Source organism: Vombatus ursinus, unplaced genomic scaffold (genome assembly GCF_900497805.2).
Source record: "Vombatus ursinus unplaced genomic scaffold, bare-nosed wombat genome assembly UNPS02015096.1, whole genome shotgun sequence".
Lineage (NCBI taxonomy): Eukaryota > Metazoa > Chordata > Mammalia > Diprotodontia > Vombatidae > Vombatus > Vombatus ursinus.
The window spans coordinates 111704-127365 of NW_020954874.1; the positions used below are offsets into that span (position 1 = coordinate 111704).

Consider the following 15662-nt stretch of genomic DNA (forward strand, 5'->3'; position numbering starts at 1 on the left):
AGATAACCTCTTCTTTCATAAGTCTGAGTCTTTCCATATTTTTCTAAGTCTACCAACTCATCATTTCCTACACCACAACAATATTCTAACCTAAAACAATATTGATTAATATGGCTGACATATAGTGTAGTTTTCCTATTTTTCTCTGTTGATTAGATCTATTTTAGCTTTAACTTTGTCTAAGATCATGATTATCACTCCTGCCTTTTTCTCTAATAAATTCTACTCCTGATTTTTATTTTATGTTTGTGTCTATCTCTTATTTCCTATCTCCACTCCACCTCAAGCTACTACCCTGCTCTCCCATTTCTTAACCTACCCCTCCTCCAAGGATCCCTCTCTTATCCTCCCATTCCTGTTAATCTAAATACCTTTCTATTAACTACTCCTCCCATTTTATCCTATTCCTTCACCCTTCCCTCTAAAAATCCCTCCCTTATTCTCTCTCCTCACCTATCCTGTTAGCTTTTTATTTCTTTCTGAATTTAGAAGACTTTCATACACTTCTAGGTTTATATGTATTGTTCTCTCTTAAACCCATTCCTGATGAAAGTAGGATTCCAGCACTACCAGCCCTCCTCCCCCATCTGATTCCTCTGTATCAGTTCTTCCTTTCACACCTCATTTGTATAAAATAATTACTCTTTTTACCTGTTCCTAAATGGTTTTACATTTTAAAATCATATCATACTCAGGTCTACTCCAATCTTTCTTATGAACTACCCAATTACTAATAACAATCTTAGACATTTACATTTCCTCATATAAAGAGTAAATGTTCTGTCCTTATTGAGTCCCTTGTAATTAGTTTTTAATTTATATTTCTCTTGGATCTTTTATGTCAAATCTTCTAGTAAGTTCAGGTGTTTTTTTTTTTGAACAAATCCTGAAAGTCTGACAATTTATTAAATATCCATTTTTTTCATTCAAGATTATGTTTAACTTTGGCGAGTATGATATTTTCGACTGCAACTCCAGTTATTTTGCTCTTTGATTTATAGTGTTCCAAGACCTGTGGTCTTTTAGTGTTACCGCTGCTAGGTCTTATGTGATTCTAATTGTGGTACCGTCATATGTATATTGTTTTTTTTTTGTTGCTTGTAATAGTTTATCCTTGAGCTGAGGGGCTTCAGAATTTGACTATAATATTTCTGTAGGTTTTTCTCATAGCATCTCTTTCAGGTAATATTGGTGGATTTTTTCTGTTTCTACTTTCCACTCTTGTTCTAACATTTCAGGACAATTTTCTTTAATTTTTTCTTATATTATTGTATCAAGATTCTTTTTTTTTTTTATTGTAGCTTTCAGGTAGTCTGAAAGCTACATTTTCTTCTATTTTTAAATTCTTTATATTTTATTTTATTATTTCTTGGTCTCTTATAACTTCACTGGCTTCTCCTTGCCCAATTCTAACTTTCAAGGAGTTGTTTATTTCCTTAAGATTCTGGATCTTCTTTTCTAATTGGTTGACTTTCTTTTCATAATCTTCTTATTTTTCTTGAATTATCCTTATTTTAAAAAAAAATTTCCTCAATCTCTCTCATGTGATTTTTAAAGTTTTTTTTTTAAGTTCTTCTATGAATTCTTTTTAAGCAGGCGACCATTTGATGTGACTCTTTGGGATAGGAGAGGCTTTTTTTGTTTCATTATACTCCTCTGAAAATGAACCCTGGTCTTCTCTATTCCCATAGTAACTTTCTATGGTTGGATTCTTTCTCCTTTGCCTGTTCTTTTTTTTTTTTTTAATTTATAGGAGCTTATTTTTTGTAATCACCTCTAGCCCTGGGGTGTGGGGGAATGGTGCCTTTGGCCTCAGGTCCTCCTTCAATTCTTCCCACTGGCCTGGAACTGAAACCAAGAACTCTGCCCTCCTGTAAGTGCTCATAGCCACTGGTATTCCCGCCCTACTGCTTCTGGTTCCTTCTTTCCTAGGGTACAGCACTACTGAATCTGGTGTCCCTTATTAACAGAGGTTCCCTCAGTCTTCCTGGGCTCAGATGCTGGACTCCCTCACACTGTCTGAGAGGTGAAAGTTCTTGTGGCTGGGGCGGAGGTTACCTCTCAACCCAGCTAGCCCCAGGGCTGTTTCAGTGAAGCTAGCCTGGAGGTGTTTACTCTTCACTGGGACCAAACTTCAGTCCTAGGATTTTTCTTTGATCTTCTACAATTGTCCCAGGAGGACCCCTGCTGTGCCCCAACTCTTGTTTATTTTTACTGTTCCATGTTCACCCTGGGGCACAATTTTACCTTGTTTGTGGGAGAAATCTGGAGAGCTTGGAATTATCTGACCAATTCCCTATCTTCCCTCCCTAAACATAATGTTTAAGGGGAAAAAAATCCCAACCTATTCACTAAGTCAGATCTGTGAATAGATAATTGCCAATTGTGTGGGGTATAACAGTGGCTCCCAACATAGTGTAATGCAAAGAACTGGGAGAGTCAGGAGAAACTGGCTCTAATCCTGACTGGCTTTGCCTCTAGCTATCTGTGTGGTTGTGGACAAAACACTTCCCTTCTCTGGCCCATATTTTGATCTCTTCCCTGTAAAATGAAGGGGTTGGATTGTATCAGAGGTACTAACCCAGAACTGATAGATTCCCCAAGGGTTCTATGGATTGATTTCAGAGGGCCCATGAACTTGGACAGAAAAGAAAATCACATCCGTTTCAATGTAATTATTTTATTTTATACATTTAAAAACTTTATTCTTAGCAGAGGTTTCTGGGCTTTAGCAGATTGGCAAAGGAGTCCAGGATACAAAAAAAGATTAAATAGCCTTAGACTAGATGACCTTGAAGATATCTTGTATATATATAAATCTTCATTTTTTTTAATCTCTTGAGTTTCTTAGCATAGGTGCTAGAGTACTAGATTTAGTGAGAAGAAGACGGGTTTGAATTCTTCCATTTATTAGCTATGTGACCCTGGGTGGTAATTCTATGACTTGTGGTTCTTGGCTATGAGTACTGAGCAGTGTCCAGGGGAGGATAAGTTCAAATCAATAGAAAAACTTTGCAGATTTCTAAATAAGGAAAAGTGAGACCCTGGAAGGTGGAGTAAGCTAAGTGCCACAGAATTTTAGAATTAGAAGAGACCTCATTGTCATCAAGTTCAATCCGTACTGAAAGGACAATGAACCCAACAAATAATAGCTATTTACTGCTTGAAGAGGTCTTCCCCTCTCAAAGCAATCTGTTCTGCTTTGGGGTAGTTAGGTGGTACAGTGGGTAGAGTACTGTGCCTGGAGTCGGGAAGACTTGAGTTAAAATCCAGCCTCAGACACTAGCTGTGGGACCCTGGGCTTAACCTCTCAGCTACTTAACCTCTGTCTGCCTCAGTTTCCTCATCTGTAAAATGGAGGTCATTATAGCACTTGCTAGCCAGAGTTGTTGTGAGGATCATATGTGATAATAATTATAAAGCACTTAGCACAGTGCCTGACACATAGTAAGTGCTATATAGATGTTAGCTATTGTTATTTTTAGCTGTAATTGTTAGGACATCGATTTTAAAACCGTTTCTTTGCAACTGTCGCCCAAAGCTCCTAGTGCGACTCTTTGGGGCCAGACAGAACTAGTCTAATCCCTCTTTCTGTGTGACAGCCCTAAACTATTTGAAGAGTGCTGTCATGTCCTTCTAGAGCCTTCTCTTCTCCATCTTCAACACCCCTTGTTCTCTTAACCTGTCCTCTTGTGAGATGGACTTAAGGCCCTTCACCATTATGGTTATCCTCCTGTGGATTCTCTTCAGATTATTGGTACGCTGCTTACATTGTGGCACCCAGGACGAAATACATGATGCCAGATGTCATCTAACTAAGGCAAAGTAAGACAGGACTGTTACTTTTTTTATTCCTGAAAACTATGTCTTTCTTAATATGTTCTAAGATCACATTAGCTCTTTTGGCTGCCACATCCCACTGCTAACCTATTGATTTTGCAGTGTGCTAAAACCCCCAGATCTTTTTCAGAAAAAAACTGCTGTCTAGCCATGCCTTCCACATCCTGTATTTTTAAACCCAACTGTAAGACTTTTTATCCCTATTGAATAGTGTCTTATTAGGTTCAGCCTAATGTGACTTGTCTTTGATAAAGTCATGCTGGCTCTTTGTCATCACTTACTGCTTCTTTTGCTAGGTTGTTCACTAATCCTCTCTTTAAAGATATTCTAGAATTTCTCAGGAAATGAAAGGCAAGCTCCCTGACATATAGTTTGCAGATTCTGTTCTGTTCTTCTTCTTCTTCTTTTTTTTTTTTAATCGGAGCGTTTATTCTCATCTAGTCCTGCGGTACCTCCCCCATTTTCCATAATTATTCAGTCATCTCTGACGGTGTAAATTAACAATCACACCTGCTGCTTCTTTGTTCTATTAAGTAGAAACAGGAGCTGCTGTTGGCACTGCTGCATCTTTCCCAGAGACAGCCATTCAGGATCTTTGGTTATCATTATGATGCAAGCTGTGTAGGTGGAGCAGGGAGGAGAAAGAACATCACTGTCACGTCAAAAGTAAGGATCTAAAGCAGATGCTTGTGACAAGGAATCTCAGCCACTCTGTAGACAGGAGTCCCATTGCGGGAGATCATAACCCTTCATACCCCTGATCTTCTTCACTCATGCCTCACATTGGGGATGGGGGCTCTCTCCCAGAGGACCTCTCAGTGAGACAGCATCTCTTGACCAAAGGTTCTGGGGGCATACTTTCCCTCTCCTCTTCCTACTCAGTTGTCTTGTATAAGTCACCAAAGGGGCTGGATGAGTCAGAGCTGACACAGAGATTGGGTAACTTATTCATACACAGCAGCATCCTGTCTGTGGAGGGGCTGGGATGCAGAGGTAGCTGAGAAGAGATTGCACAGTCAGTAAAGCTCTCCATAGGTCCTTCTGCCCCATGGCTAGATGGTCATGCAGACCTGGGGTCTCAACCTAAAAAGGAGGTGAAATGGGTGGTATTAGGGGGTCTTCTGGAAGGCTTGGGGAGAAAAAGATGCTTGCGTGATCTAAGACTGGGGGCAGGGATATACATGGCCGTGATGTTTGTTTCTCCCCAGGCTTGTGGGTATGTGTGTGTGATGGGGGGGTACTTAGGACATGGGATGACTTTTCATCCACTTCTACTCTTTGCCTCTGGTTTAAAAAAATTCTTGGGTTTATGAAATATTAGTTCTAGGTCCCTTTCCTACATATCTTACTCTGTCTACCCTGCCTGCCTGCAGAACCTAGAAAGACTCGGGTCATGCAGATGGAATAATGGAGGTCCAGAGTTGGGGAGGGAGTTGTCCAAGGTCATGCAGATTCTGGTCAGAATTTACACATCTTCATTTTTAGCTCTCGCCCCATCTTAAAGCAGCAGGCTTGGCTGACCTAAGGAAGGGCTGCTATCTGTCCCTGTTAGAGGAATCCTGGTGGCTCTGGGAATTCTCTGATGAAGGGAAGTCCTGGGCTTTCCCCTTTCTGTTTCCATACATGGGTGTCCTTAGCCACAGTTGCCTTTTCCTAGGATCAGAAGTCTTGGCAGCCAAAAGTGGTGGAACAGGAAGAAACCAGGGATGTCAGTGACTTTAGGAAAGCTCCAAAACATTAAGCTGTCAGGGCCAAAAATAACACTACTATGGTAGTGATAGTAGTGGTAGTAGTAATGGGAGAGCACTGTTATTTCTCCAGGGAAATGAAGAATGGGAAAGGAAAGAAATACGCATGCACTAGGCACCATAAACAAAGTCCAAACAATGGAGGCCAGATGGGTTCCCTTGACAGGAAGCAGCCTTGGAAGGGACATTCCCCCAGCAGATTACTCCAAAAAGTTCTTTCCACTCAGGCACCCTTTCCAGGCATAGGTGGTATTCACACAAAGGGTAGGTAATCCACAAGGGCCTGATTCCTCTGCTGGTCTGTTTGTTATGTTGAAAGAGGAACTGACTGCAAGGAAATGAGTGATTCCCTTGGGTATTGTTGTTAGAGTTAGAACTTTTCAACCTGGCCTTCAGAGGCCTTCCACAACTTGGTATCACCTATTATACTCTCACTCATCACATTTTAGTACCTCACATCACACTCCTCACCAAGTATACTATAGTCCATCCAAACTGGACTGTTCTCTGTGGAACGGGATGTCATATCTCAGATTCTCTCCTTCTGTCCCTAAAGCAAGAAGACAGCTAATAGCAACAAGTAACCAACTGCTTCCCTATTTTTCCCCCTGCAGTTAAGCTCTGCAGAATTAGATAAGATACCCCTATGTGTCAATGATGGGTCTTTGGGCAAGATTCATCTACATTTCAAAGGAACTCTCAGATGGGAGAGGGGTTGAGTATGTTGCCTATGAAAGCCATGGAGCTAGTGGAACAGCAGTGGCTGGGGAGGATTCAGGAGCTATGGGGTTTTAATTGGGGGTAGATTTGAGTTCCCTCTAGATGGGGATGCTAATCTTCTACCACAGACCCTACCTTAGAGAGGAACTAGGATGAGGTGAAAAGCAGGGGTCAGGATTGGGGATAAGGGGAGAAGTACTAGGCAGCAGTAGGTTCTGCATTTATAAGGTGGGAGGAAGGGGAAGGGTACAGGGCTGGGGAAATCCTAAGCAATGGTAGCTGGGAGGGACTAGAAGTTCCGATGGCTCTCTGGCTAGAGTGAGTGTTTCTGGCTAACCATTGTCAATGTAAGATAATGTGGTGCAGTGGAGAGAGTGCTAGCCTTGGTAACAGGAGGATTTGGGTGTGAATCTTGCCTCAGAAGCCTCCTTATCTGTGTGACCCAGGGTAAGTTCCCTAACCTTTCTCAGCCATACTTTATGTACAAAATGGGGCTAATAATAGTATCTACCTTCAGAGGTTGCTGTGGGTTGGAGGATTGAATAAGATAATGTATGTAAATTGCTTTGCAAAGCTTAAAGCACTATGTAAATGTCAGCTATTAATGTTATAAGTCAAGGACTTGAAGCAGATTCTGGGATCGACTGAGGATTCCATCAGACATGACAGTATGTGAAGCCAAATGACAATAAATAATACTTATATAGTATTGTTGAGGTTTAGGGGTGCTGGGACCCCTGAGATCACAACATGTGGGTCCTGCCTGAAAGAATTCGACCCAAGCCTTCTTTCAGCCAAAGATAAGGTTTATTAGAACATCCATCATATTGGGCAGATTCTTAAGGAGTCTGAACATTAGTAAGCTATTGACTAGATTTTAAGAATCTAAGCAGTGTCTAGATTAGAAGAATCAGAGCATCTTAATGGAGACAAGATGGACCTTATATACAGAAAGACTATGGGAGGAATCTAGGAGTGGCCAAGTAGTCTGTGAGGTAATAGAACTCCAGGGGTGGCCAAGGGAGAATGGAGCCTAGATAGGATTAAGGGTGGGAAATGGCTGGGGGACATAGGGAGGTATAGGCTAGGTTAAGGGTACAGAGAATTGGGAGATTGTGTAGCCACAAAGAAAGGCCAGTTGATTCTACCTCAAGGGAACTCCAGAGATTTGGCCATGTGGGAAAGTCCAGGGTTTTTCCTTTTTGGGTTCTGGATCCCATCTTCATCAATATGATGTTTTAAGGCTTACAGATATCTCATTTAATCCTCACAACAACCCTGTGTAGTACATGCTATTATTATCCTCATTTTACAAATGAGGAAATCGAGGTTGACCGAAGTCAAGTGATTTGCCCTGGATGACACATACAACCAGTAAATGTCTGAGGCAAGAATTGAACTCAGGTCCTCTCATTACCAAGTCCATCACCCTCTACTACACCAGAGTAGTTTGAGTAATGATGGAATCCCAAAATAACTAGTCCAACCTAGACCCAGGGAGGAACCCCCTCTTTCACATCTCTAGTAAATGGCCATTCAGCCTCTATTCAAAGAACTCTACCACCTAGAGCAGCCTATTTCACTTTTGGACAGCTCTCATCTAATTTGGACAGTTTAGGAGGTTTTACTTTATATACAGCCCAAAGCTCCCTCTGCAATTTACACTCATCGCTAGCTCCTAGTTTGGCTTTTTGGGACGAGGTTGGTAACTCCCATTTATATAAATGAAGCTCATAGTGTTTTTCTCTTAACCACACTATAAAGTAGGCAGGGCAAGCATTACCTCCATTTTATAGAAGAAAACATCAAGGCTCATCGAGGTCAAGAGACTTGCCCAGAACCACATAGTTATCACGTATTATCAAATCAAATTCAAGTCAGAAAATGTCAAAATGTGTTGAAGGCCAGAGATCTTTGCACTTTACCATACTGACTCTTGTGGGTAGTCAGATATCTACTATAGACAGTGTCAGGTGAGGAAAATGAACTAGGTTTGCATGGACTGTGACAGTTAAGTCAATAAATTAAGCTAAAAAAAAATCCATGCTCTGAAAATGTGACTATGGTGTTTTTATAGTTTTTTTTACTTTTCTCTCTCTCTTTTTTTTAGGCGATTGGGGTTAAGTGACTTGCCCAGAATCATATGGCTAGTAAGTAAGTATTTGAACTCAGGTCTTCCTGACTCCAGGACTGGTACTCTATCCACTGTGCCACCTAGCTGCCCCTGTTTCCTTTTCTCTTGGTATTTCAATAAATCAATAAACATTTATTAAGTACCTACTATGTACAGGCACTATACTAAGCACTTAATAAATAGTAAATGTCCCTTTTGAAAAATTCTAATTTTTTTTTTTAATCTGAATTAAAGGGGGAAAGAGATTGGTGTGCTACCAAGACAAGATAGCTGAAGGGATCAGAATAACCTCAAGGGCCAGGGTGGTAGTTGACAACTCATGTCCCAGCCCTGTTCTCAGAAAGAGAGCCAGAGTATCCAGAGCTGAAGGCGAAGTAAAAATGCTAAAGGGGTCCATTTTGGTTTCTGAAGACTGTCGATAAAGCATGTCTCTTGTATCTTGGCAGAGACTTGGCCAGTATGTTGATTTGTTTTGCTTTGTATGCTTATGTGTGACAAAGGGGTAAGGGTAAGTAAGTATGTAGAAAGAAAGAAAGAAAGAAAGAAAGAAAGAAAGAAAGGAAGAAAGAAAGAAAGGAAGAAAGGAAGAAAGAAAGAAAGAAGGAAAGAAGGAGAAAAGGAAAGAAAGAAAGAAAGAAAGAAGGAAGGAAAGAAAAGAGGGAAGGAAGGAAGGACCAAAGTGTTTCAAGGGTAGGTTAGAGGACTTATAGAACTGGGCGTGGTATTTTCTGTTGGATATATGTTTTATTCCACACTTGCTACATAAACATTTAAAAAGTACATAGAAGAAACAAAAAAGAAATTCATAAGGGAGGCATGAAGGTATAGGGCAATTGTATTATTATCTTGTTACATTTACTTTCATTGTAAATAAACTTTGTAACAGAAATTCACAGGTGCACTTATAATCTTTTTTGTTATTTGAATATTGAAGTTGTGTTTGTTATTGTTTATTAAGTTTATAGTGAAAAGGTATCATTTTAAACAATACTGGAGAGTGAGAAACTGGGAACAAATAGAAGAGACAGTTCCAGGCTAAAGTTTACCCTCTTACAGACAGAATTGGGGGATTTAAACCCAGCTATGATCATAGAAGAGAAATTCACAGGCATGATGGAACACTTTACTCTCTACATATCTTGATTATGTATCACCTACTGGGCTGGGCACTTTCTTTTGAGCTACTGCAATTCTGCTTTATTCATAGAGCACAGCACCTCCTTTGATTCCGGCATTCCATGCTGGGTGGTCCTGGGCCAGTGTCTCCCACTTCACACGGTCAATTCCAGAGTTCTTCAGAGAGACCTTGAAAGTGTCCTTTTGTTGCTTCTTCTGACCTCCATGTGAGCATTTGTCTTGTGTGAGTTCTCCATAAAATAGTGTTTTAGGCAAATGTATGTTTGACATTTGAATAACATGGCCAGCTCATCAGAGTTGCACTCTCTGTAGTAGAGTTTGAGTGCTTGGCAGTGATCTTCAGAATATTCCTAAGATAATTTAAATGGAAACAATTCAGTTTCCTGTCATGGCACTGGTATACTTTCCAGGTTTCACAGGCATACAGCAATGAGGTCAGCACAATGACTCTGTAGATGTTTAGTTTGGTAGTCAGTCTAATATCTCTTCTCTCCCATACTTTCTTTCAGAGCCTCCCAAAGACTGAGCTAGCACTGGCAGTGTGTGAGTCAACCTCATCATTTATGTGTACTTCCTTGAAAAGTATACTGCCAAGGTAAATGAACTTATCCACAGCATTCAAAATTTCTCCATTTTCTGTAACTGATGGTTCCACAAGTGGATGGTATGGTGCTGGCTGGTGGAGAACCTTTGTTTTCTTGGTGTTAATTGTCAGGCCAAAATTAGCACAAGCAGCAGAGAATTGATCCATACTTTGTTGCATCTGCATTGAGTGAGAATGAGACTGCGTTGAGTGCCCAATCATTTGTGAACAAAAAAATCATGTACCAACTCTCCCTCCACTTTAGTATAGGCTTGTAGCCTTTCCAAGTTAGATAATTTGCCATCAGTGTGGTAACTGACCTTGAAGCTGTTTTCATCCTCATTGAAGGTGTCTAACATCATTGCTGAAAATATCATGCCAAAAAGCTTGGGAGCAAGTATACAGTTCTGTTTCATTTCACTGGTAACTGGGAAAGTTTGAGAGCATCATCCACTATCCAGAACCTGTGCAGGCATGCCATCATGGAACAGACATACAATACTGATGAACTTCTCTGAGCACCTAGATTTTGCTACAAGTTTCCACAAGCCCTCACTACTGACAGTATCAAAGGCCTTAGTCAGATTGACAGACATTGTATACAGACCTCTGTTCTGGTCCTGCCATTTCTCCTGGAGGTGCAAACACCATATTGACTATTCCTCAGCCCTTTCTGAAGCCACACTGGCTCTCAGGTAGATAGACGACTATCTTCCAGGTGAAGGATCATCCTATTAAGGAGGACTCTGGCAAGAGTCTTGGTGGCAATGACTAAGAGAGAGAGAGAGACACTCTCACCTCCCCCCCCCCACCATGATTGTCACAGGACAACAACCTATTTCCTTTACCTTTATAGAGATGGACAATGGAGGCATCCTTGAACTCCTTAGGGATAACCTCCTTTTGCCATGTAACCTGGAAAATTTCTGTCAGCTTTTGTATGAACAGTGGACCCCCTGCCTTGTAAATCTCAACTGGAATAGCATCAGCACCAGGCACTTTGCCACATGATAGGGACCTGATGGCATTCAATTGGAGGTTCAGCTAGAGAGAGACTAACTTCAACTTGAGGTATACAATCAGTGTCTTCAGCATTGATTATGGTCTGTTGAGAACACTATGGAAGTGTTCAGCCTATCCCTATAGGATCATGTCCTTATTACTAATCAATGCGGCTCCATCAGCACTGAGTAGCTGAGATGCATCATAGATCTTTGGCCCATAAATAGCCTTCAGGGCATCATAAAAGTGCTTTAGATTGTTACCATCACTGTAAAATTGGATTTTATCTGCCTTCTTACTGAGCCAAGAATCCTGCATCTCTGTGAGCTTTGCTTGCACTTTACTTTTGATGGAGTTAATTGCTCTGGTTTTGGGCAAGATAAGGTGAAAGTTCACATATTAGAGTCTTGCACCACTCTGAGGATGATTTTGCCCCTCTTTCTCTTCTACTCTTTTTGTAACAAGTAATGTTTATCTTAGAGCCCAGCTTGCTAAGAGGAGGAAGCCTTTTTTTTTTAACAACAAAAATGGTTTATTTGTGATCCTTGTTTTACACTCTATACATCCATCACAAATATAATTTTACATAATCTGAAACTTCATTTAAAACAAACTTTCAGTGTCTAGTTTTTCCCTTAGAACAGAAGGACTTAAAGGCAGATGAACTATCTTTCTGGTAAACCCCGTGGAATTCTCGTTTTTCACCTAGCAGCTTCTGAATTTCCCCATGATTTTCATCAAACCAAACTTGATGTTTGCAAGTGTTCTGGTCTAGATGAGTAAATGCAGTGTAATACACCAGATCTCTGAAAGCTGTCCACTCCTTTTCTGCTCCACTGTTGACAACTGTGTGTTGGCTCAGCTTTCCTTCCAAGTTAGCCACAAACTGTTCATGCTAGGAAAAGCACTCTAATCTGTTGACATTAAGTCTTCTGGTAGTCCTCTTGCCTTGGGGTCACTGCTTTTGTTGAATATGAATATTTAGCTTGGAGAGGATAAGTCTATGATAGGTCTAGTACTCTGCACTACACATTGCCTTAATCATTGTCATATCCTATCCATCTTGTCATGTTTACTGTGATGGTGTATCCATGAAGTTTTATTGTGTTTAGGTAAACAGAGGACAGTGTTGGCAGTGAGAAGGTCATGAAATGCATAAGTCTTCAGTAGTAAATGACCATTGCTGTTCCTCTTTCTGAATCCATTCCTTCCACGGACTCCTTGCCATGTCTGGTAGTTTCTATATACTCTTGCATTAAAGTCACCCAGAATTATAAGCTTGTCTCCTTTCAGGACATTGATAATGAGGTTCTCCAGGTCTTCACAAAATTTTTTTTTTTATCTCATCGGGGTTCATCATGGTAGGAATATACACACTGAATGATGGTGGCATATTGCTTTCTTACAAGTGGCAATCACATTGTCATGAGCCTGTCATTCATTCCTTTTGGAAGAGATACAAACTTGTTGACTAGATTGGTTTTGACTGTGAAACCTGTGCCAGCTTCACAGTGTTCCCCATCACTGCAGCCACAGAAAAAATGTGTATCTAGCTCCGATTTCAGTAATCTGGCCTTCATTTTCCAGCCTTATTTGACTCAAGGCTGCTATACCCTGAGTGCTAAGTTCATTTTTTTCATATACCTGCTGAGTTCATTTTTAGGTCTACTGGATTTTGTGTTGTCCATAAGTGTGCACATATTCCATGTGCTGATGGTGAGTGGAATCATCTTTGCAAAAGTTTTTGTAGATTTTTTTTGTAGTTTTGACCACAGGATAGGATCTCCACCTGCTGCAGTACTCAGGCCAGGGTTGTGTGAAGCAGACAGTTTTTAGGGCACCTTTTCTAGCCCCTTCCTCATGCCAGGGGATGAATAGTTCGGTCTTCCAAAAAGGCTGCTCAGACATAGGGGGCGATCAATGATCCTATGGCTTGGGCAGGGTTGTGACTATAGCTCCCACTGTTATCCACACCTGTTGCTTCATCACTTGACGATTGCCACAGGGCTTTTGAAGTAGATAAAAATGGTAAAATGGTATGGATGATGTCTTTTGATTTGCACGTAATTTGGATTTAAATGAGGCAGGGTTGCTTGAAGCCCTCAGCCTCACTCTCTCTTTCAGGGTCCTCAGAGTCCAGTGGCAAGACAAAAGTCAAGATGATTGGTAATGGCTTGGGATGCAGTAGCCTCTTTGATGTCCAACAAAGCTCTAAGCACTCCTCAGTGCTTGCTTCAGCCACCTTCATGGCTGTTGGAACAAATTGCTCTCATCCACCTGTTTTGTCTGGTGAATTCTTCACGTGTTTGAGGTAGACACTGCCTCCCCCCCAACCCCAACTAACCTAAGGGCTTGAGACTCTTTGGTTACCCTCAACCTGGTTTAGCCTCTCTGCCAAAATGGTTTACTGGAGTATGGCTACTGCACATGCTATAGTTTCTTGGAGCCACAGGTGAGAGTTGGGTGAATCAGGTGGTCACCAAAGGTTGAAAGCATACCTGAAAAGGGCTCAGCAGCCTTCACATCAGATGGTCTTCCCTGAACACACCCTATGCCCCCTGGCTTGAGATCCAGTGCCCTAGATGTTTTGAGCTCCCATGAGGGATCTGGCTTTGCTAATGAAGAAAGACCATGTGGCAAATGAGTTGCTATTGTTGTATCTAGTCTGGGAAGCCCCAAAAAATGAAAGTTCCTGTTCACCTTTAGGCTTCAAAGATTTCATATAGTTGAGTTTCTTAAACCTGGAAGTTGGGAGGCCAGTATAAAAGAGTTTGGGCTTATGAGTTAGATGATGTAGCATGATTACTTGATAGACCTGGCTTCAGGTGAAGTTTTGTGCTACGTGTAGTTTGTTTCTAACACAACCACCTTTCCTTCTTACCCCATGACCCACTATCCTTTCAGTGTCCTTTTCTGTCAATCTAGAGACTATTCTGAGTTTTATTCCCACATGGCATTGCTCCTAACTGTCTATTAATCTCCTCTAATGTACTGATTAATAAAGTTATAGGTATCACATTTGGGACTATTTGTGAGGCCACTTCTGTCTCCTGATGTTATCCTAACCCATTTTCTCTCTTTAGGTCAAGCAACATCTTTTCTAACCAATTCAGGCAAGGCTCTCTTTTACCAAAACATTTAGGGGAGAAGAAACATCATCTTTCTTATTTCTCCCTTCTAGAATATAATTCTGAACTCCTAATTTCCCCTACAATCTATATTTATTCACAAAGAAAACCAAACATCATCACCATTGGCAAGCATATTTTGAGTGCCTACTATATAAAAGGTATATCCTAAACACTATGGAAGATACAAAGAGGTATAGCATAGATCTTTGCCCTTGAAAGGATTATAGTCTAATTGTAGATATAGGACATGTACAAAAAATGGTTTCTGAATGAATAAGGGAAGGATTGGGATCTAAGTGGAAAGAGCCTTGGACTCAGGGTCAGATGACCTGGGCTCCAAACCTGATTTTGATACTTATGAGATAGTGTAACTCCGGGCTACTCTGGAACTCATTATTTCCCCCCCTGCCCCCAGACCCTTTCAGCTTCTAAATTTATTCCTGTTCAGGGCACTGGCATCCTTCCAGTCACCCCATTCACAACCTTGGTATTGTCTTCACTCACCCTACATATTCAGTTTGTTGCCAAATCTTGTCATTTCTACATTCACGACATCTCTTATATACATCCCTTTCTTTCCACTCATGCAATCATAGCTTTGGTTAAGGTCCTCATCATCATTTGCCTGGATTATTGCAGTAGCCTTCTACCTCATCTCCCTACCTTAAGTCTATCCCATTTTCCAGTCCTTTCTCTACTGAGCTACAAAGGAACTTTTCTAAAATCTCAACCCTCTCTGCCCCCTACACACCCCCTACTTCCTGCTTCTTGAATTCCAATAGCTCTCTATTAACTTCAGGATCAAATGTAAACTCCTCTGCTTGGCATTTAAAGCTCTTTATAACTTGGACCCTTTTTAGTTTTCCAGGCATCTCACACTTTACTCCCTTTTGTGATCGAGCTACCCAGGCTTACTTGTAGTTCCTTAAACAGCATACCCCATCTCCTGTCTCAGTGCCTTTGCACTGGCTATCCTCTCACACCTGGAATGTTCTACCTTTTCACCTTCACTTTTTGATTTCATGTCTTCCAAAGACTTCAAGAAGCAGTTCAAATCTCACCTTCTAAAGGCACATAGTAGATGCTTAAAATTGTGTTGATTGATGGAGGAACAGTTGGTATATGAATAGCATCAATTTTAATAACAGACTAGGGTCAAGGATCAAGAGAGACTCATAAATAAAGCAAGAGAGATGAAGCATTTTTAGGTGGAGATAGGACTAAATTTCCCTGGAAGCAATAAGCCTCAGTGTTGATGTCATGGCTCGCTATGAACAAAACTTCCCTGCTAACCTTGCTAACTTAGTCATTTTGTTTTATTTTGGCCTTTTCCCTTAGATGTTGATAAAGTCTTTTTTGAAAAGTTC

The 15662-nt window shown here is 40.9% G+C and overlaps 1 long non-coding RNA gene across 2 annotated transcripts in view; it reads left to right on the plus strand.

Annotated features, from left to right (window-relative positions):
• The window catches only part of LOC114031176, a 79395-nt gene extending 69221 nt beyond the window's left edge, over positions 1-10174 (plus strand). For both annotated transcript variants that reach the window (XR_003567709.1, XR_003567708.1), the window contains exons 4-6: positions 8419-8462; positions 9650-9785; positions 10089-10174. This is a non-coding gene — a long non-coding RNA (uncharacterized LOC114031176). The remainder of the gene's footprint in view (positions 1-8418; positions 8463-9649; positions 9786-10088) is intronic.
• Positions 10175-15662: the final 5488 nt, after the last annotated feature.